At 44.7% G+C, this 23,853-nt stretch overlaps 1 pseudogene; it reads right to left on the bottom strand.

Annotated features, from left to right (window-relative positions):
• Nucleotides 1–577: 577 nt before the first annotated feature.
• Nucleotides 578–10,717, bottom strand: LOC101129240 (proton channel OTOP1-like; annotated as a pseudogene).
• Between the last annotated feature and the right edge of the window lie 13,136 nt (nucleotides 10,718–23,853).

Genomic DNA, 23,853 nt, shown 5'->3' with positions numbered 1-23,853 from the left:
TTCTGAAATATCCAAATTTTTTACAATAAACATGTATGTATTTACGGTGAAAGAGAGAACAGTGAAATTTCTTTTTAAAAATACTTGAAAATGATCACAAAAATGTGCCAACATTTCAGGTGAGAAATGTGTTTTTATATTGATCTGTATACAAATTTCTATCCAGCTGATAAAAATAACTTCAAGAAATTAAACCTATTCAGAAACAATAGTGATTGTGTCTAAATTCATAGGCTTTGAGAAGGATAAATTTTTAAAGTGTAAATTACTATGCAGGTGGTCAGGAAAAGGTTGTATGGAGTCACATGATAAATGACACAAAGAAAATGCTTTTTATGAAAAACAAACTGGATAGATTTTTTCCCAAGCCAGAATCACATTCTTCTAAATCATTTAGAAGGAAATAAAATAATTTGGGCTTGATTAGCATTTAACTAACCAAGGACAGATTCCAGTCACCTTATGGATTTTGATCTAACTTGTTTACATTCATCAGGGGTGATGGGCAGTTCCAGCCCACAGGAAGCACAATCTTTGCAGACAAAAGGTGGCCCTTCTCATGTTTGTCAGGCAATATTTGTCCAACCTGGCCATTCCCAGTTGGCTCCAATGAACTCTTGTTAGCTCACTCCTCAGTCTCTTGTGGACCCAGACTATATCTTACAATAGACCTCAAAGAGGGAGGCAGCTGCGTGCATTCCATAGAAAATAGAAAAAGCCATGGCCAGGTTGACCACAATTATCCAGGGTTCAAAGCCAAAGACAATCTCCTCCAATCCGTTGTCATACTCAGGTAGACAGCCAAAAGCGGGAGGTATCCAAAGCTGCAAGAGAAGAGAAAATGGCCTGTGGTGGGGAGCAGCTTCCAAGCCACCACAGAGGCCCCACTCAAGTCCCAGGCCTCATGGGAGCTGACCCTGATGCACGGGGACTGAGTCACCCCTGAGAGAACAATAAGGAGACCTCGTGGCATTTCCCATCTCCACAGAAACCACCAAATCCATGTCTGCCATGATCCTGCTCACTTCCTCACCCACCCTTCCCTGCAATCCATCCCTAATGAGTGCTCTTTGAACCCATCCAACTCTCTCCATCTCTACAGCCCTCGCCCAGCCTCAGTTTCCTCAATTGAAAGATGGGAATTCTCAGACACGTGTCTGAGAGGGCTTAGATGAGAATTAAGTTTGCAAAACTGAAAGCAGTGACTTTTGTTTGTGTTGCTCACGGAACCTACACACTGTTCCCTGCTTCTCAGGCTCTTCTCTGTCCCAGTTCTCTCTCCCTCTGCCACCCCTTGCGTTGTCAGGCTCCTCACTCCCACTTCAGGCTGCACCCTTCTTCAGCTTCCTCCACTCCCTGGCTGTGGCAGGCAGCCTCTAGGATGACCCTCAATGATCCCCAGCTCCTGCAGTCACCCTCTTGTGGAGTCCCCACCCCTTGAGTGTGGGATGCACCTAACGACTCACTTCCAACTCACAAAATATGGCAAAAGACACAGGAAGTAACTTCTGAAATTAGGTTGCAAAAGGACTTGCTATCCCTCTTGCTCATCTTCTCCTGAAAGACAGGTGGCAGAGCTGCCACGCTGCAAAGCACCCTATGCGGCAAGGGGCCCAGGGATTACTCCTGTCAACAGCCAGCAAGGAACTCAGACCCTCAGCCCAACAAGCCACAGCTGAATCCTGCCAACAGTCACATGAGTAGATCTGGAAACAAATCCTCTGCCACCTCTCGGAAAGTCAAGCCTTGAAATGAATGCAGCCCCAGCCAACAGTTTCAGCCTGGGAATGGCCCTGTGCAGAGATACTCAGCTAAAACTGTAGTTGGATTCATAAGTCAGAGAAACTATGAAATCATAAATGTACATTGTTTTAAGTTGCTGAGTATTGGGGTGGTCTCTTCCATAGCAATAGGTAACTGAGACACATAGCCTTCATTTGTATCTCCATACAGAACACTCCCTGGTATATACAGCCGACCTCTGTATCCAGGGACCTGCGTCTGTGAATTGAACCAACCACAGATCAAAAATATTCAAAAAGTAGTCTGGGCACAGTGGTTCACACCTATAATCCCAGAACTTTGGGAGGCCAAGGCAGGTGGATCACCTGAAGTCAGGAGTTCAAGGCCAGCTTGGCCAACATGGTGAAAACCCATCTCTACTAAAAATACAAAAAATTAGCAAGGTGTAGCGGCATGTGCCTGTAATCCCTGCTACTCAGGGGGCTGAGGCAGGAGAATCCCTTGAACCCAGGAGGCGAAGCTTGCAGTAAGCCAAGATCATGCCACTGCACTCCAGCCTGGGCAACAGTGAAGCTCGGTCTCAAAAAATAAAAATTAATTAATTAAAAAAATGAAATGGTTGGTTGTGTCTGTACTGAATAGGTACAAACTTTCTTCTTGTCATTATTCTCTAAACAATACAATGTAACAACTATTTACATAGCATTTAAATTGTATTAGGTATTCTAAGTAATCTAGAGATGTCTTAAAGTGTACGGGAGGATGGGTAGGTTACATGCAAGTATTACCCCATTTTATATATAGGACTTGAGCATCTGTGCATTTGGTATGCACCACGGGGGCCCTGGAACCAAGACCCCTCTCTTCTACTTTGCTTACTGGCTGCTGTGACTCTTAGGAGCTCTCCTACTTGTTCAGCGGGTCCCTCCCAGTCTCCTTTGCTGTTTCATCCTTTGCTCTGCCTCTTAAAGTTAGCCAGCGTCCAGGGCTCATTCCTGGGTCCCTTTCTATTCTCTCTACACATGAACCCTGGGGCTCTCTCCCAGTCCCTGGTTGTAAATACCAGCTATAGGCCTATGACTTCCCAGTCTCAATCTCCAGCCTGGACCACTTTGAAGAACCCCAGGCTCATAGTTTCCGGTGGCAACTTGAGTGTCTAAAACACATCTCAAACTCAACCCACCTTCCCCATTTCTCCATCTGCTCAGCTACATCGTCCTCCCAGGTGGTCCATCGAGGCTCCAGGTGTCAACCTTATCTCCCTCCTGCTCTCATAACCATGCCCCCTCCCATCCAGTCCCTCAGCGCATCTCCACTGTGCGCCTCCAAAGCAGTACCTTCAGCCCACCTGTGGCTCTCTCTCTCCACCTGTCCGGCCGGCCTCTCTCACCTGGACCATGGCGGTGGCCCCATGCCTGGTCTCCCAGCTCGAACTAGGGCTCCACTCGGCCACCAGATTTACATTTTATGGAAATCAGATCCTGTCCCTACCTTGAATAAACCCCTAAAGTCTTCCCAAAATATTTAAAATAAATTCTACACTCTGGCACGGAGTGATAAAGTGCTCTGTTAGCTGATTTCTAACCACCCACGCTTCTCCCCACTCACCCCACCCACACTGCAGGCAACCCTTCTTCCTGTTTCTCAAACCAGACCCGCTCACTCCAGCTGGGGGTTTTATACCAGCCATTGTTCCCTCTGCCCTGAACATGCGTGGCCAACCCCTTCCTGTCTCATGTCACCCTTCAGCGAGGCCTTCCCGCTAAGCTGGTCCATCTGATCTACAATGGCAGCCCAAGAGCTATTTCCCACACCCTCCTTTTCCACTTCTCTGCTTAACACGGGTACACTATAAGGTGTCTTTCTTGCTCAGTTGATGGTTTCACCTGCTGTTGCCTGGTTTGTAAGCCCCATAAGAGGAAGACCAGAGATCTTGGTCATTGCTGTACCCTCACCATTCATAGCAGTCCCTGGACCTCTGTAGGTACTTAAGGGACACCTTTTAAAGGAAGGGTGAGAGGAAGGGAAAGGGAGACAGGGAGGAAAAGGGAGGAGAAAGGAAGGCAGGAAAATGGGACCTCTTTTCTGAAATCCACATCTTTATATGTGCTGTTTAGTTGGCTGGAAATTCTTGTTACTTATCCTATTGAGAAGTGGCCTATGACCTCTTTCTTTGAATCTAGATGGACTCTGTGACTACATGACTAATAAAATACGGCAGAAATGACACCATGCAGTTTCCAAGCCCAGGCCTTAGGAGACAGGCAGCTTCCAGTTCAGTCTTTTGGAGGGTCAGCTCTGGGGCCCTCAGCCATCACGCATGGAGTCCAACCACCCTGAGACGTCATGCCGGAGACCCACCTGTGGATGCCCCAGTCAAGAGTCCTGGCTGAGCCCAGCCTCCCAGCCACTCCCACCCAAGGCACCAGACCACGGAGCTTCTGGCCAAGGCTTCACCAACTTCACTTGATGCTGTGAGGAACAGAACTGCCCATCCACGCCCTGCCAGAATTTCTAACCCACAAAGCCATGAGTCACAATAAATGCCATGGGACAAAAACAGTCATGCATGTTGCTTTTGTCATACATTAGTGGTAGTTCATTGCACGGCAATAGAAAACCAAAATATCTGTCTACTGGGTTCGTCCATTTGGATGCCACAGAGACACCTGAAACAGAACACGATCATTACTTAACTCTGGTCCTTCCTTCCACACTGACCTCCACCCACTGCTCCCAAGGTTGCCCCTCCTCCAGAGTCCTCCATCTCCAACATAGTATCACCATCTCCCCAGGAACTCAAGTGTGAAGGCAGGGGTCATGTTTGGCATCTGTCACCCTTTGCGAGTTGCAACCTGGAGACCCTGGAGGGTGTTATGATGAGTGAAATAACCTAATCACAAAAGAACTAATACTCCACAAATTCACTTATATGAGGAGTCTAGGAGTCAAATTCCTAGAGACTGAAAGAACGGTGGTTGTCAGGGGCTGGGGAGAATGGGGAGTTCATATTTAATGGGGGCAGAGTTTCAGTTTTGCCAGATGAGAATAACCTGGAAATGGATGGTGTGATGTTTGCACAATGTGAATGTACTTTACTCCACTATACACTTGAAAGTGGGTGCAATGGGAAAGTTTATGTGATGAGTTTTTTACCACAATTAAAAATATAACAAAACAAGCAGGAGTCAGATCCCATCACTCTCAGTGTAGACCTTTCCATGGTTTTCTGTTGCATTTAGGATTGAGTCTTGGCTCACAGGCCCTGTGTGGTCTCCCCTCTGCCCTCTGCTCTGTGCTCCCAGGTCATGTCCTGTGAGCCCTGCCTTGCCTTGCATCCGTCCCTTCCCCACACCTGCAGCTCTGCCCTGATAGTCTCTCATCCCAGCCCCATCCACACCCTTCCTTAGAAGAGGCCTTCCCTGACCCATCTCCCACAGCACCCTGCCCTTCCCCGTCACCACAACCACCCTCTGTTGTCTCCAGTGCCACGGCTCCTGGAAATTCAACTAACATTTCCATGTCCGTCTCTGGAGTGGAGCCCACTCCACCTGGACATGCACATCAGCACCTACAGCTGGGGCCTCTGGACTGGCTTCCGATGCTGGAGAAGACAGCTCTTGCTCTCTGCCAGATGCCTTTGGCACCACCTGGGGTCAACCACAAGGTTTCAAAGTGCCACCCCATGAGCCAGCACGGGTATCCTAAGACTCCACCCTGCGATGATTTCCATCCTCTGGCTCAATCCCCCAGAACCCAACCAGTGCCTGGGGGCATCATGGGCCAAGCACAGGGAGGAAGAGATGGAGCCCACCCTTCTCCTTGGACTGGGCCCTGGGTCTGGCTTTCGGGTCCTGACAGACCATGAATTGCCACTTGATTCTGGTATTTCAGACAGTGCTATCTTTCTTCAAGTCGGTCCAAAAATGTAAGCCAAGTATTTCACCCAGTAGTCAACCAAAAAGGCAACCAGGGAAAAACAACTTTTCAGAACTTAGTTTTAAAAAGAAATATTAGGTCAGAAGCAGTGGCTTGCGCCTGTAATCCCAGCATTTTAGGAGGCCTAGGCAGCAGATCACCTGAGGTCAGGAGTTCGAGACCACCCTGACCAACCTAGTGAAACCCTGTCTCTATTAAAAGTAGAAAAATTAGCTGGGCATGGTTGTTGCATGCCTGTAGTCCCACCTCCTCGGGAGGCTGAGGCAGGAGAATCACTTAAACCCAGGAGGCGGAGGTTGCAGTGAGCCGAGATCGCGCCATTGCGCTACAGCCTGGGCAACAGAGCAAGACTCCATCTCAAAATATATGTATATTAATATTAATCACAGGATATGTACAAAAAGCATATACTTGAGGAAGATTCTAGAACTAGCTCTGACTTTATAAGAATTTGCATTTTGGAATATGCACCTCAAAAAAATGCAGCTTACAGTATCTATCTCTCTTGTTAACTCTTTCAATTTTTGACTCACTGCTGTGCCCCTGACATAGTCCCTGGCATACAGCAGGTGCCTGGCAAATGTCTGTCAGATGGAGAAGAGGGTCTCCCTGCAGCCAAACTCTTCTGGGCCTTCCACCTTCAGAGCCCCTCCTCACTGCCTAGCAAACTGAAGGAACCTGGGTGATCCAAGGCTAGGGTGGATCAGGTTTGCTTGGCAGACACACAGCCATTCTGACTTTAGAAGGGACTTACTTTCCCAACTTTGTGTTCTTAGGGTGATATCAAAAGCTGCAGGCCCCGTATGCACCATTTGAATTTCAGGGGAGGAAGCTCAAAAGCCTCTGAGCTGCTGGGGCAACAGGGAGCAGGCTTGATAACAGAGGCTGGTAGCACAGAGCTGACTTCACCCAGAGTGATGGGCAGGCATCTCTGTGGACTGGGGCACTCCCCTCCAGCCACCAGTCACCATCACTGCAGAGACTCATGCGGTGGCAAAGGCTGCTTCCCCCTCCTTCTCACTGACCCCCACCATCCTTCCTTTATATGTCTTTAAAAAAATCCCAACAGCACACAATGCTTCTTATTCCTTTTTCTTCTCTCCATCCCTCCATCACTGCCTTGGTTCAAGCTCCTCCCCTTCCTGCCTGGGCTGTTGCAGGGCTTTCTCTCCCAGTCTTTCTGCTTCTGGCCCTATCTGTCTCCATCCTTGCTACACACAGCTACTGGGAGGATCATTCCAAAACACAAATCTGAGAGAGTCTTCCCTTGCCCTCAGCATAAAGACTAGACTCCAGCCAGGCCTAGGAAGCCCTGCTCAAGCCAGAGTCCACCTAGCTCGGCCCTCTCTCCTATTTCCCATTCTGCTACTCTGCTTAACACACATGGAATTTATGCCAAACTACTTGGTGCTCTCAAAACATGCCATGGTGTCTTTTGCCTCTGTGTCTTCACATATTGTGTGTCTCTGCCTGAAATGCTTTTCCCCGCCTTGATAACCTGGTGAACTTCCAGTCATTCCTTGCTGATGCAGACAGATGGGTGAGTGACTGTACACCTTCCTCTCCTTTGCTACCTTCCATCAGAGAGGCTGGAAAGCAAACCATCCACTTCCCCAGCCTCCCTTGCAGCGAGGGGTGCCCACATGAGAGACATTGCCTGGCACCAGCCCTTCCCCACTGCTTTCTGTCTTGAACCCAGATGTGATGCCTGGTGCAGCTGCAGCCATCTCATGACCATGTGGCAACAAACACCACACCACTCAAGTGACAAGATGAACAGTGCCTGGATGCCTGATGACATGGTTCAGCTGCCAGGCCAACCCCAAGCAGCCAACCTCCGGAATTCTCATGAGATAATTAAACATTGTTAAGACTGAAGACACTGTGAATCAAATTGCCTATCACTTGCAACTAAAAGCACTCCTGATTGACACTGGGCCTCACCTCAAGCACCCACTACTCACTGAAGTCCTTCTGGATCCCTGCTCCTAGTACACCTTGCACAAGCCCATCTCAGCACTTGTCCTGTTCACTATATTAGATTTGCTCATTGTCTCCCTCCCCCATTATACTGAGACCTTTTAGAGGAAAGAGACTGAGTCTTTCCACTTTAATCTTTAGTACCTAGCCCAGCCCCTAGCACACAGCAAGTCTTCAGTAGGTAGATTTGTAGAATATAGGTCTATTTTCCAGCCTTATATTGTAATTTTATACTTACAGTATTTTTATTACAAGCTGCCTCCATTCCTTATTTTAAAAAGGCAAGAGAAACCTAGATGTCCATCAATAATGGACTGGATAAAGAAAATGTATTATGGCCGGGTACAGTGGTTTACATCTGTAATACTAGCACTTTAGGAAGCTGAGGCAGGAGGATTGTTTGAGCGCAGGAGTTCAAGACAAGCCTGGGCAGCACAGTGAGAACCTATCTCTACAAAAAAAAAAAAAAAAAAAAGTTTTGGCCAGGCATGGTGGCTCACACCTGTAATCCTAGCATTTTGGGAGGTCAAGGTAGGTGGATCACTTGAGGTCAGGAGTCCGAAACCAGCCTGGCCAACATGGTGAAACCCCCATCTCTACTAAAAATGTTTTCAAAAATTAGCCAACTGTGGTGGCAGGTGTCTGTAATCCCAGCTATTCTGGAGGCTGAGGCAAGAGAATCACTTCAACTCGGGAGGCAGAGGTTGCAGTGAGCACCATTGCACTGTAGCCTAGGCAACAAGAGTGAAACTTTGTCTCAAAAAAAAAAAAAAAGATTTTAAAATTAACCAGGTGTGGTGGCACATGCCTGTGGTCCCAGGTACTCAGAAGGCTGAGATGGGAGGATTGCTTGAGCACAGGAGGTCGAAGCTGCAGTGAGCTGTGATCATGCCACTGCACTCCAGCCTGGGCAATGGGGCGTGACCCTCTCTCAAAAAAAGTAAATAGAAAATGTGGTAGCTCTACACCATGGAATATTATGCAGCCTTAAAAAAGAATGAAATCACATTATTTGCAGCAACCTGGATAGAAATGGAGTCCTTATCCTAAGTGAATTAACACAGGAACAGAAAACCAAATACCACATGTCCTCTCTTATAAGTGGGAACTAAACATTGGGTAGTCATGAACACAAATATATGAACAATAGACACTACTAGGGACTACTAGGGGGAGAGGTCGGAAGTGGGGTGCAGGGTGAAAAACTACCTATCAGGTACTATGCTCATTACCTGGGTGACGGGATCATTTGTGCACCAAACCTCAGCGACACGCAATTTACCCATGTAACAAATCTGCATGTGTACCCTCTGAACCTAAAATGAAAGTTTAAAGCAAAATTAAAAGAATAAGAATAACTTGGTGCAGATTACCAAAGTATTGCAGAGGAACAAGAAGGCTGCAATATTCCTCAGGACTTTTCTCTTGGCGTTGCCCTGTAAGAAACGAGGAAGGTGGACTGGGCTTGGGTTCCCTCCCCAGCTGCTCTCCTCCTGCTTCTCTTCCTTGTCACATCTTTCTCTCAGGCACACATTTCCATTGGCTGCTGGTGGCATGTCCCTGCCCCAGGGAGCCACGTCTCCAGCCACACCTCCACTCTTGAGGCAGGAGGAAGCAAGGGGCATGGTGTTGCCATTGCAGACTGTGACCATCTGAAAGGTTTGGATGTCCTCAGAGAGTTTTTTAGGCTCTCGGTGAATGGATTCAAAGATGAAGAGGTTCTAGATGTACTTCTCCACGATCACCACCATGGAGTAGGGCAGGTTGTACCAGGTGTAGTGGGGGTGGTCCTCGGCACAAAAGATGGCCAAGATTGAGCCCCAGGAGATAAGCCAGGAGCCTGAGGCAGTGCCCACCAAGAGGTCCGAGTCCAGTTTGCGGGGCGGATTTTTGGACTCGTCCAGTGACTTCTCATCTGTCCTGTAAATCCGGATTCCAGCCAGCCCCGCAGCCCCCATAAGCATCATCAGGGTGATGGCATACAGGTAGAACGTGATGAGTGCTGACTCGCTCTTGGTCTTGGAGCACCCAACATGAATCAGGTACACCACCCACCACCACGGCAATGGTGGCGGCCAGCGCAGTCAGGCCCAGGACTGTGCCCACCATGACCCCATCAGACTTGAACTGCATCTTCTGGTGCTGATGGCTGTCAACTTTGCGCCCGATGTTCTTCCACAGGACGTAGAGCACTGTGGAGGCCAGGACCTGATACTCTATGTCGAAGGGGTAGAGGTAGTAGATATAGTAGATCCCGTGGGAGATGGTGGTGCAGAGAGTTGGGGGCGTGCAGTTACACTGCGGTGTGTGGTCATCTAAAACTAGGGGAGACAGGTTGATCACACAGGGGGGCTATTAGCAGGTGCAAGGGGAAGCAGAAAAGCACAGAAAACTGTTTCCACTGTGGATTCAGGCTTGGGTCTTCCCACTGGATTACAAGCTTTATCATGTCATGGCTTATTATCACGTTTAATATCATGGCTAATTTGATAGCCCTGAGTATCCCCAAAGCATATTCATTGCCTAAATCACATTTATTTGGTGTGTTGCCAAAGAGGATAAAGAAGATGACTCTATTGTTGTAAAAAATAGATATGTAGATGATAGATAGATAGATGGATACACACACACACAGACAGGCAGAAAAAACCTGGAAGGACACAAACTAAAATGTCAACAATTGTTATCTCTGGGTGGAAAAATGACAGATGGTTTTTAATCTCTTCTAGATTTTGCTTCCCTGTCTTTTCTAAATTTTCTCTGTGAAGATGACTTACATGTGTGATTTTTTTAAGATTATTTTTAAAAAATACTTTCTGGAGAAAATGCCCCTTTTAATTAGCAAAAGATGTGCCTCTTAAGACTCCAGTGCTAGCAAGCATGCAGGAGACAGGTGCTCTCCGATATCAGTGCGGGGAAAGTAAACGGGCACCACCTTCTGGAAGAGAAGCTGGCTGTGGTATGGAGGGCCCTCTCATCACAGGAGGGCAGATGCTGCAAGTAAATGATGAAACAGGTCACCAAAGCCCTAAAGGCGATGCAGTCTCTGACCCATAATTCCATTCTTTCCATTCTACCCTTCTACGCAAAGGGACAAATAAAAAAATGTAATCAAAGAGTCAGGTAAGGCCAGGAGTGGTGACTCAGCCCTGTAATCCCAGCACTTTGGGAGGCCAAAGCAGGTGGATCACTTGAGGTCGGAAGTTCGAGACCAGCCTGGCCAACATGGCGAAACCTCATCTCTATTAAAACTACAAAAATTAGCCAGGTGTGGTGGCAAGCCTGTAATACCAGCTACTGGGGAGGCTGAGGCAGAAGAATCGCTTGAACCTGGGAGGCAGAAGTTGCAGTGAGCTGACATCGCACCGCTGCACTCCAGCCTAGGTGACAGAGCGAGACTCAGTCTCAAAAAATAATTTTAAAAAAAGTCAGGTAAAATTGTGTGTGTGTGTGTGTGTGTGTGTGTGTGAGAGAGAGAGAGAGAGAGAGAGAGAGAGAGAGAGAGAAAGAGAGAGAGGAACAGCTCAAGGTCCAACAATTTAGAAATTGTTAAGTAAATTTTAGTATATCCCAACAATGAGATAGTAGACAGCCACTGCACGTTATAATTAAGATGTGCTTTCTGGTTTTGGGTATGGGGGTGGTTGTTTTGTTTTTTGTTTGTTTTGAGACAGAGCCTCCTTCTGTTGCCCAGGCTGGAGTGCTGTGGCACAGTCTTGGCTCACTGCAACCTCAGCCTTCTGTGCTCAAGCATCCTCCTACTTCAGCCTGCTGAGTAGCTGGGACCACAGGCCCATGCCACCACTCCCGGCTAATTTTTATATTTTTTGTAGAGACAAGGTTCCGCCATATTGGCTAGGCTGGTCTTGAACTCCTGAGCTCATGCGATCTGCCCGCCTCAGCCTCCCGAAGTTCTGGGATTAAAGGCATGAGCCACTGCACCCGGCCAGGATGTGTTTTAATATTAAGAAAGTAATCTCGTTTCAAGGAAAATGGAAAAAAGTAAGAACAAACTGTATATTTCTTTAATGCAAGTCACAACCCAGTACAAGGCTGTAAAATCAGGTAGCAACCAACTTTTTTGTAGCAGAAATAATTTTCAGTGGACTAGAATAGGATAGAATGGAGTGGAATCAACTCCGATAAAATTTGGAAGCATCTCTGATATAGTAAAATTAAGTACTATTTCATCAAGCATACACACGTTAGTATGTGCGTATTTGGATTACAGTGTAAAATCTGTCTCTTATTGAAGGTTGCAATAAAAAAGATCAAATATATAGTATAAAATCAACTATAAATAAATGGCACACTACAAAAAAATAACCAAACATTCACAGCATTTATTGCATTTCTGGTTAAGTGTTGTGGATTTTTTTGCTTCACACTTTGTCATTGTTTTAGTTTATGATATGTATATATTACTTATAAAATCTGAGAAAAGCAGCTGGTTATGGTGGCTCATGCCTGTAATCCCAGCATTTTGGAAGGCTGAGGCAGGTAGATCACAAGGTCAGGAGATTGAGACCATCCTGGCTAACACGGTGAAACCCTGTCTCTACTAAAAATACAAAAAATTAGCCAGGCGTGGTGGTGGGCACCTGTAGTCCCAGCTACTCAGGAGGCTGAGGCAGGAGAATAGTGTGACCCCCAGGAGGCAGAGCTTGCAGTGAGCCGAGACCATGCCACTGCACTCCAGCCTGGGCGACAAGCGAGACTCCGTCTAAAAAAAAAAAAATAATCTGAGAAAAACTATATCATAGTATTAATTTTACTTTCACAGAACACTATGAAATTTTCTTTTTCTTTTTTTATTCTTTTTTATATAGGGTCTCCCTCTGTTGCCCAGGCTGGAGTGCAGTGGCACAAACACAGCTCACTGCAGCCTTGACTTCTTGGGCTCAAGTGATCCTCCTGCGTCAGTCTCCCATGTAGCTATAGCTGGGACCACGAGCCCATGCCACCATGCCTGGCTTTTTTTTTTTTTTTTTTTTTTTCCAGAGCTGGGGTCTCCCTTTGTTGCCCAGGCTGGTCTCAAATTCCTAGGCTAAAGCAATGCTCCTGCCTTGGGCTTACAAAGTGCTCAGATTACAGGCGTGAGTCACTGCCTCTGGTAATAATCTTCAATTCACACAGGGCTTCCCTAGCACTTACAATTCAATACGGTGTTATGCAGAAGACAAGGGAAGAAATCAGGAGGAAAAGTTCAGAGTAACAGAATGTTACAGCTGACAGAGTCCTTTTTTAGAAAATTAATCCAACCTCATCTTTCACAGAGGGCCTTGAAGCCAGATTGTTAGGATTCAAATCATGGCTGTATCACATGTTCACTGGTTACCCTGGGCTAACTTCTCCGTGGCTTGATGCCTTCATCGATATAATGAGGTTAATATTGTCTACTTGAGGCCAGGCGCAGTGGCTCACGCCTGTAATCCCAACAGTTTGGGAGGCCAAGGCTGGCGGATCACAAGGCCAGGAGTTCAAGACCAGCCTGGCCAACATAGTGAAACCCCGTCTCTATTAAAAATACAAAAATTAGCCAGGTATGGTGGCACGCACCTGTAGTCCCAGCTACTCAGGAAGCTGAGGCAGGAGAATCACTTGAACCTGGGAGGCAGAGGTTGCAGTGAGCCAAGTTCACGCTACTGTACTCCAGCTTAGGCGACAGAGTGAGACTCTGTCGCAAAACAAACAAACAAACAAAAATATATATATATACACACACACACATATATAGCCTACCAGAGAGTGTGGGGGTACAAATTAAATGACATGTGTAAATTTCCAAGAACAGTGGCAGGCACTCAGCAAATGCTTAATAAAAATTTACTTTTGTTATTGTTGTCATTGTTGCTACTAATATTGATACCAAGGAGGACGTGAGGCCCAAACACCAAGAGTGGCTGCTGGTTGGGGGTGGTGACTTCATTGTCTCCACCCCACTGATGACAAAACAGGTTCAAAGTGGCTCTCCAGGACAGCCTGGGTTTACACAGCTGGCACAGACTTGCTGCATGTTAAAGCTGGAAGGGATCTTTGCAAGTGCATGATTTGGATACCCTCACTTTACAAATGAGAAAAGGGAGGCTCAGAGAGATTAAATGTCTTCTAAAGGTCACACAGCTTGTACATGATGGGAACAAACCTGAGACACCCAGTTCCCTGCCCCACATTCCCCTCAGCCTGAATGTTCTCATATAGAAGTGACATATTGTAAATGCTAAAGGATTTTAGATAAAAATATAAAGATTAACCCAACAGGCTCTCAAATAGGAACAAGGTAGAACAGACATGAGCTAGAATTATAAGCCAACTACAGTTAAATTAAAACTTTAAATGAACCACAGCCTATTAACCACAACCTACCATTAGACTTTTATGAATTTTTAAAAGCCATACTTTTACTAGAAAGAACTGGTAATAGAGGTTTAATTAAAAACACAAGCAGAGGCAACCATCAATCTTCTGTAGTTGAAAACAAAGACATTTATTTCTGTGGCAAACTGGACCATGAGAAATGGCCATCAGAATGATCACCGTGGGTCTTACAAGTCCCTGAGTCATGGAAGAAACCTTTAATTATGCTCAGTACACATCACTTATGAGAGATTCAGGTTTTGGAAGATTTTCAACAACAGGGGGCTGTCTGGCTGATGCTGAGTTTGGTGGGCCTGAAGTTCTTTGGAACCTGCACTCCATCTCTGAACACTGTGGACTCTGCAGGTTTCCAAGACATTCCAACATGGCAGAGGGGCCACTCACCTCTCTCAGCACTCATCTGTTGTTATGTTCCCAAAGCCCAGAGTGATGAGCCATTCCTTGTGCTCATTGATTTGGTGCTTTGACTCATTGAGGACGCCGTTGGCCCACAGAAGCAGGTTGGTGAACACCAAGTGGATCACCTCAAACCTGAAAAACAGAAGGACTCAGTTCTCAAGCAGCCCTGGGAGAGCCTCAGGCACCATAGGGTGAGACAGACATGTGCACACAAATACACAGCTCCTTCTCAGCCATGATTCTGGCTACATCATGGATGACCCTTGAGAACGTTATGCTGTGAGAAATAAGCCAGACACAAGAAGACCAATACTGTATGGTTCAATTCATACGAGGCATCTAGAATATTCAAACTCATAAAGACAGAAAGTAGAACAGAGTTTGCCAGAAGCCGGAGGAGGAGGAAATAGAGAGTTGTTTAGTGGGCTCAGAGTTTCAGTTTGGCAAGATGAAAAACGTCTGCAGATTGGTTGTACAACAAGTGAATGTACTTAACATTAATGAACCATACGCTTAAAATGACTAAGATGGTAAATGTTATGTGATTGTCAACCTGAAAAAAAAAAGACACTAGACAAAATTATCGCTAAATATGTTGGATTTACTTGGAAATAGAAATAGGAATTACAATCCAGAATGCATGGAATGGCAAGCCACCAGCACATTCGGTGAGGGAAGGGTAAGGAGGAGCTGTTATTAGCAAAGAGAGATTTACGTAATCCACAGAGAAAAAGAGTTCACCGGTTCTAGAGGCTCAAAGCCAGAGTTGTCATCAGTTCATTGGTGGAGATGCCAGTGCTGGACAAGTGTTCTTCCAAGAGCATCTTATCTGCTTTACTGCAGTCCTAAAGAATATCTAGTAATGTCCAACTTCTTCAAAGCAGGAGATGCATGAAGGGTTTTTAGAAAGTCCTTGGAAACACTTCGTATCTCAGACACATAGACAGGAGTGCCCTCTCCTTGGCGCTTTCCCAGGCCTATTTTGCCTGGGTCTGACAAAAGCGATTTCATCCTGATATCTACGGGTTTTTCAGTATTTGCCACAATTTTAAAATAAATGCTCTGTTTTTTAGAATAGTGCCTAATTGTTATATATACTTTTTTCCATTCGCCAGTCATCTAATGTAGCAAAAGTACATGGTAAGTGTACAACAGGTATAGAATGATTAATTCATTGACTTGCCTGGCCAATAAAATGCCTTAAATTAGAAAGCTAGGATCTCCAACCCACCAACTAAGAGGGATATTTTGAAAATTCATATCTGTCCCAGTCATTCTTCTGCCTAAAGCCTTCAGTGGCTCCCCACTGCCCTCGAGGTGAAGCCCAAGCCCCTAGGTGGTGGTCAGCCTTGACCAAGAATTTGCTGCACACCTAGCCCTGTGCCAAGTGCTTTTCATACACATGTGGATTTAATCTCTACAACGAGCCCATGAAGTAGGTACTGTGATTGTCCTCACCTTGCAAGTAAGACCCATGAGGCCCAGAGAAGTTAAGTAATTTGCCTGAAGTCACACAGCTGTGGTCAGAGCCAGAGTCATGCAATCTGACCAGAGTGCAAGCTTACAAGCCCTACATCAAACAGGGATCCAGCCTGTGCCCACACATCCTCCTGCTACCCCACTGTGAGGAAAGACTGCATGTCCCAAAGACACCCTCTTCCAGTGGCCTCTGACCCACTAACCCTGTGCTCCTCCCTCTCTCACAAACGGTTCTGGGACCTTCCCTGGCAGAAATTGACTCTCACCCCAAGCTGCCGAAATGCCCTCCTTTGTGCTCCCTCATTGCTCTGGGACACTCTGCTCAAAGCACTGAGCCCAGCGTTGTCACTGTTTTGGGGACTGCCTCTCACCTAACTGACACCCCCATGGTGTGTGCCAAAGACTTTGCAGCCTTGTATTCCCCATGATGAGAACAATGTTCGTCCAGTATTTAAAGATGAACTGCAAGCAAAATAAATGAATGAACGAATGCAGTTCATTCTGGCCTCACGAAAGCTTTCCACATTGTCACTGTATCACTATAAGGCTCTGTCTTCATGGGATTTGGCTCCCCTGGAATGAGCAGCCAGTTATCTTTGATCAGCTTGGGCTGCCATAACAAAGGACCACAGATCATCAACTTCAATAACAGTAATTTCTCTTCTCAGGGTCCTGGGGCTAGAAATACAAGATCAAGGTATTGGCAGGGTTGGTTCCTTTTGAGGCCTCTCTCTTTGGCTTGTAGATGGTCAATTTCCTCCAGTGTCTTTACATGGCCGTCTCTCTGTGTGTGTCTGTGTCCTTCTCTCCTCTTATTATAAAGACACCAGGGCCAGGAGTGGTGCCTCACGCCTGTAATCCCAATACTTTGGGAGGCCAAGGCAGGTGGATTGCCTGAGGTCAGGAGTTCGAGACCAGCCTGGCCAACATGGTGAAACCTCATTTCTACTAAAAATACAAAAATTAGCTGGGCATGGTGGCAGGTGCCTGTAATCTGAGCTACTTGGGAGACTGAGGCAGGAGAATTGCTTGAACCCAGGAGATGGAAGTTGCAGTGAGCCGAGATTATGCCATTGCACTGCAGCCTGGGCAACAAGCAAAATTCCGTCTCAAAAACATAAAAAATAAAGACACTAGGCATATTGAATTTGGGCCACCCTAATGATCTTATTTAACCTCAATCTCCTATAAACGACCCTATCTCCAAATACGGTCACATGCTCAGGTACTGAGAATGAGGGTTTCAGCATATGAATTTCACAGGGGATATGACTCAGTTCATAACAGCTTTCAAGTGCAAGGCAGCCCCTCCAAATGAGCCCCTCAGCAAGCTCCCCAGTGATCCCACCATGCCACCATGGAGCTAAACTGTTTCCAGGCTCACTGGGCATGTTCTGTCTGTTAGCTTCACTGTTTGAGAATGTGTTTGATCTAGAGAAACACTCTAAGGTCATCCAGTGCTGTCTGTAAGTCAGCTGGGGGTACAAGCTGACGGTCACTTTGGATAAAAGATGAAGTTTTAAAAATGTCATCCCTGGTTTTCTAGAGGTAGAAAACTTTCCAAAGAACCTTCTCAAACTGGAAATCCAAAAATATTTCCAGCAATGGCAGTATCACCAGAACAAGTTCATGGTCTTCCAGGGTGACTTGTCAGGAAGAAAATAATCATTGTGTCTCCGCAGTGACTTTGAGCAAGTCACTTGTCTTCTCTGAGCTCCAAATTCTTCGTTAGAAAAAAATGAGAGCAGAGCCTGCCATTTGCAACAACATGGGCAAATCTGGAGGACATTGTGCTCAGTGAAATAAGGCAGACACAGAAAGAAAAATACTGCATAATCTCACTTATATGTGGTATCTAGAAAAACGTTTTTAATCCAATGCATAAAAACAGACGGTAGAAGCTGGGCATGATGATGTGGGCCTGTAGTCCTAGCTACTAGGGAGACTGAGGCGGGAGGATCACTTGAGCTGAATTCAAGGCTGCAGTGATCCGTGATGGCACCACTGCACTCTACCCTGGGCAACAGAGCAAGACCCTGTCTCTAAAATTGAATTAAATTAATAAATAAAAACAAAATAACATAAAGAGTAGAATGGTAGTTGGAGGGGAAAAATTAGAAGATTTTGGTCAAAGGGTACAAAGTTGCAAATACGTAAGATGAATAATTCTAGAGATGTCATAGACAACATGAAGACTGTAGTTAATACTATTGTATTGTATACTGGAAATTTGCTAAGAGAATAGATTTTAGGTGCTCTTACCACATCCAAAAAAAGAAAGGCAACTATGTGAGATGACAGGCATAAATATGCTTGACTGTAGTAATCACTTCACTATGGATAGGAATATCAAATAATCAGGTTGTATACCTTAAACATATATGACAAAAAACAAAAAAAATGAGACTGACAATTCAACAATTCAGATCCTGACTCTGATAACATTACCACGGATTTCTGCCAAGGGCGAACACTACCCTGAAAGCCCATCTAACATTCTTTTCAACCATGAGATTTTTCTGACCCTAAGCTATGCATTTAAATTATATTTATCAAATCCTTCCTTCTGAGCCATACCAAGTTTACCAGTGCTGTGGGAAAAAATCCTCATACATTTCTAAAAGACTTTAATCCCCAAACGAGAAAACAAAAGCGCTTCCATGACCCAGAGGAGGCATTGCAATGGCACAAGGTTTCTATGTAGGAAGAATATTAAATTTTTTAAAAAAATAAAATTGATTTTGGCAATGTTTGCATAACTCTATGAACAGACTAAACCGTTGAATTCCACATGTTAAATTGGTGAATTATATGCCATGTGAATTCTCTCAATAAACCTGTTACATACCCAGAAAATAAAATTCCCTCAAACTTTTACTGTAGACTCTGGCTTGGCAGAATTTCCTGACTCTTCATCGTTAGAAGTTCTGCCTCATAGGATCCCTGCAAAAATGGCCATGGGGACACAGAGTTTTATTTTGCAATGGAGGCAGCTGAAGAATTAAGCCTCAAAGATAGACTTCAGTTCACCTCAGTTCACTGCAGTTCACAGCTGTGCACACTGTCTCCACTTGCCACATGTCTTGATGTTACAAGCTTCCACACAACCTGGGATACACTTCACAGGAATGAGACAACATAAATAAACATCAGTGGTTTACCTGCAACAAAGTATGCGCTGAATGGGTGACAGGGAAAACTCCTTCAGTGGCTGATAAACATTCTGAAAATCCAATGAAGTATCTAATTTTAAGGCATCCCAGGATGATGGTAATGACTGCAAACAATGTGATACTACCTAAATGTGGGATAAAGGGGGAAGTGGAAACACACACATTCCATTAATATACATTGATGTCATTTCAAAATAAATTATATTACATATTAAACCCTTATGTATATGGTCAAATGATTTTTTCACAAGGGTGCTGAGACCATTCAATGGGAAAAGGGCAGTCTTTTCAACAAATGTGGGAAGACTGGATGTCCACATGCAAAAGAATGAATTTGGACCCTCACCTTACAGCATATACAAAAATTAACTCAAAACAGATAAAAGATCTAAATATAAAAGTATAAACCTTGTAAAAGAAGACATGGGAGAAAGCTTCATGACATTGGCTTTGGCAATAATTTCTTGGCTATGACACCAAAAATGCAAGCAACAAAAATTAAAATAAATAAGATGAACTACATGAAAATGAAAAATTTTTGCACATCACAGGATGCTACCAACGAAGTGGAAAGACAGCCCACAGAACTGGAGAAAACATTAGCAAATTATATACCTAATAAGTCATTAATATCCACAATATACAGATTTGTTTACATTAAATACCTCATATAATGAAATCGTACAGTACTGTCCTTTGGTGGTTGAGTTTATTTTACTTAGCATAATGTCCTCATGGCTCATCCATACTGTATCGTGTGTCAGAATTTCCTTCCTTTTTAAGCCGAATAATATTTTGTTGTATGTCTATACCTCATTGTGTTTATCCATCTATCTGTTGATGGATGCTGGGTCGCTTCCACCTTTTGGATACTGAAAATAATGCTGCTATGAGAGAATTTATAGAGAATTCTTATACATTGACAACAATGGGCTGGGCACACTGGCTCGCACCTGTAATCCCAGCACTTTGGCAGGCCGAGGAGGGTGAATAACTTGAGGTCAGAAGTTGGAGACCAGTCCGGCCAATGTGGTGTAACCTGTCTCTACTAATAATACAAAAATTAGCCTGGTATGGTGGTGCATGCCTATATTCCCAGCTACTCGGGATGCTGAGGCAGGAGAATCCCTTGAACCAGGGAGGCAGAGGTTGCAGTGAGCCGAGATCATGCCATGGCACTCCAGCCTGGGCAACAAGAGCGAAACTCTGTCTCCAAAAATCGATCAATCAACAATGACAAAAGCCAATTTAAAAATTGGCAAAGGACTTGAATAAACATATCTCCAAAGAAGACATAAAGATGGCCAGCAAGTACATGAAAAGATGTTCACCATCACTAATTATTAGAGAGATGCAAATCAAAACTACAAAATACTTTCACACTATCAGGATGGCTACTATCAAATAAAAAGAAAATAATAGAAAATAACAAGCATTGGTGAGGATATAGAGAAATAGTGCTCTGTTGGTAGGAATGTAAATTGATACAGCTACTACTGAAAATAGTAGGGAGGGCCTTCAAAAAATTGAAAATACTGTTATGGCATGATCTGGCATTTTCACTTCTGAGTATATACCCAAAAGAATTGAAAGCAGGGACCCGAGGAGATATCTGTATTCTCCTGTTCATAGCAGCATTATTTTCAGTATCCAAAATGTGGAAGCAACCCAGCATCCATCAACAGATGGATGGATAAACACAATGAGGTATAGACATACAACAGAATATTATTCAGCTTAAAAAGGAAGGAAATTCTGACACACGATACAGTATGGATGAGCCATGAGGACATTATGCTAAGTAAAATAAACTCAACCACCAAAGGACAATACTGTACGATTTCATTATATGAGGTATCAAATGTAAGCAAATTCATAGACAGAAATAGAATGGTGGTTGCCAGGTGCTAGAGGGAGGGAAGAATGGAGAGTTAGTGTTTGATGAGGACAGAGTTTCAGTTTTGCAAGATGAAAAAGTTCTGGAGGTTGGTTGCACAACAGTGCATATGTGCTTAACACCACTGAGCTGTGCACTTGAAAACTGGTAAGTTGGTAAATTTTATGTATATAAATGCATGTTTTACCACAATTAAAAATATATTAATAAAATAAATTCTAGCCCAGGCACGGTGGCTCATGCCTGTAATTCCAGCACTTTGGGAGGCCAAGGTGGGAGGATCACTTGAGGCCAAGAGCCTAAGCAACCCCATCTCTACCCAAAAATAACATAATAATTATTTCTAAATAAATAAATAAATAAATTCTACTGTTGAGCTGCAAAGGTAAAACTAGAAGGCAGGTGTTGTGTCCTGTTCATCAATGTACCCACCCCATAGCCCAGAGTCTGACAAATGATACACAATCAACGAAGCCTGGTCCAGTCAACAGAATGCTCCCAGAAGCTTTTTCAAAAAGGAGAAATCTAAGAATGTCACTGCTCTACTCAAAAATCTCAATTCTGTAATCCTAAAATCCTGTTCTCTAAAGAATAAGTGTGCAGCTGGCTGGGTGCAGTGGCTCACATCTGTAATCCCAGCACTTTGGGAGGCCGAGGTGGGTGGATCACTTGAGGTTGGGAGTTCGAGACCAGCCTGACCAACATGGAGAAACCCCATCTCTGCTAAAAAATACAAAAGTAGTGGGTGTGGTGGTGCATGCCTGTAATCCTGCTACACTGGAGGCTGAGGCAGGAGAATCACTTGAACCCGGGAGGTGGAGGTTGCAGTGAGCCGAGATTGCATGATTGCATTCCAGCCAGGGCAACAAGAGTGAAACTCTGTCTCAAAATATATATATATTAATAAGAAATAATAAGAAATAAGAGTGCAGAGTGTGCAGGTCATAAGGTATACAGGAATTCTCTGAACTGTCTTTGCAACTTTTCCATAAATCTAAAGCTTTTCTAAAATCGAAAGTTTATTTATTTATTTATCTGAGACAGGGTCTTGTTCTGTCACCCAGGCTGGAGTGCAGCGGCACGATCTTGGCTCACTGCAACCTCCACCTCCCAGGTTCAAGTGATTCTTGTGCCTCAACCTCAATCCCAAGTACCTGGGATTACAGGCGTGCTGGCCAGGCTGGTCTTAAACTCCTGGCCTCAAGTGCTCCACCTGTCTCAGCCTCCCAAAGTGCTAGGATTACAGGCATGAGTCACTAAGCCCGGCTGAAAGTATATTAAAAAAAAAAAAATAGATGGGCAAAGGCTCTATAGTAGTAGCTGAGGAAGGGCCTGTGCTAGGTGTACTGAGGAAAGGAAGCAATCTTTGATAGTATAATGAGCATGGCTTTGCCCAAAATATAAAAACAAACTAATAAAAAATTTGCATATAAAAAAGACTGGAAAGGAATGTGCAAAATACATTAAAAAGACACTTGGTGACAAATGAAGAAATTAGTGAGAAAAAGGCAGTGATCATGAGTGCTTGATCAAGTCAGAGTTCCTCATCTTCCTCCTGGGCTAGCATTGACTGCCATTTACACATTTGCTGCTACCAACAGGAGGAAACTGGATCATGTATGACATGCATTAAGGCACTGAGCAGAGAGGAGGGCATGAGCCATAACATTGGGCTATAACGTTACAGCCCCAGCCTGAGAAGCCTCCTCTGAAAAGTAATGCAATCGCCTGGCACTTTTCCACTGCTCAAAGCCTTATGGAAACAACTCTAACTCACATTTTTAATCCTGAAAACACCCCAATGAAATCGGAAACTTTGTAAGAGTGGAGATTCAATCCCAGTGCTTTGAAATGTTTTGACAAATACGTGGTTGGTTTTAATTACAAAAAACATAGCAAGATCAGGTGAGGCAGCGTGGTTGAGTGGCAAGAGTACAGGCCTGAAAGTACGGAGACCTGGACACTCACAGAATATATGAGTCACTTCCTGCTCCCAGCCTCAGGATTCCCATACAGAAAATGCGGATGGTCTACAGCAGTGGTTCTCAAACTGGAAACTGCATCAGAATCACCTGCAGGGCTTGTTAAAACACAAATTCCTGGGCTCCACCTCCAGAGTTTCTGATTCAGTAGGTCTGGGTGGTGCCCCAAAATTTTCATCTCTAACAAGTTTTCAAGTGGGGCTGCCACTGTTGATCTAGGCCACGCTTTGAAAACTACTGGTCTAGACCATCTCTGTGGTTGACATGCCAAGGGTTCAATAATATACTCTTTAAGTCCTCCCTTTCTTCCTGTGTTCATCTACTCATCCATGGATTCATTCAGCCAGTTATTTATACAACAAACACCTTGGGGACTCCTACTATGCATGAGACATTGTGCCAAGGGCTCAAAGACAGACATAGGAGATTGCTGTAGAAACAAAAATATACGAGTATAATATTGCATAAATTGGGGTGTGCACAAAATATCAGAGAGATGAGCTGGCAACAGACTTTCACTGTGCAGCCTGGGAAACCAGAAGACAGTGGAGGAATGTGCCACAAGGAAAGGACTGCACCTCAAAAACCTTATTCTCAGCTAAGATGTCGCCCATGTGTCAGGGCAAAAGGCAGAATGATGTTTGAAGTATACAAAATGTAATTTTTTCAACAGCTATTTATTGAGCAGCAACCATGGGCCAGGCATTGTCCCAGGCACTGAAGATATAAAGGTCAATAAAATAGACTATCTGCCCTTGAGGAGTTTCACATCTAGTGGGGAAGGCAAAAAATAAACCGGTAAATAGTAAACACATAAAGAATGTCAGGAAGTGCTAAGTGCATGAAGAAAAGTAAAGCAGAAAAGGGGACTGAGGTTGAAGGT

Source organism: Gorilla gorilla, chromosome 12 (assembly GCF_029281585.2).
Source record: "Gorilla gorilla gorilla isolate KB3781 chromosome 12, NHGRI_mGorGor1-v2.1_pri, whole genome shotgun sequence".
NCBI lineage: Eukaryota > Metazoa > Chordata > Mammalia > Primates > Hominidae > Gorilla > Gorilla gorilla.
The sequence above is the reverse complement of the archived record's forward strand: the minus strand, read 5'-3'. Positions and strand labels throughout refer to the sequence as shown.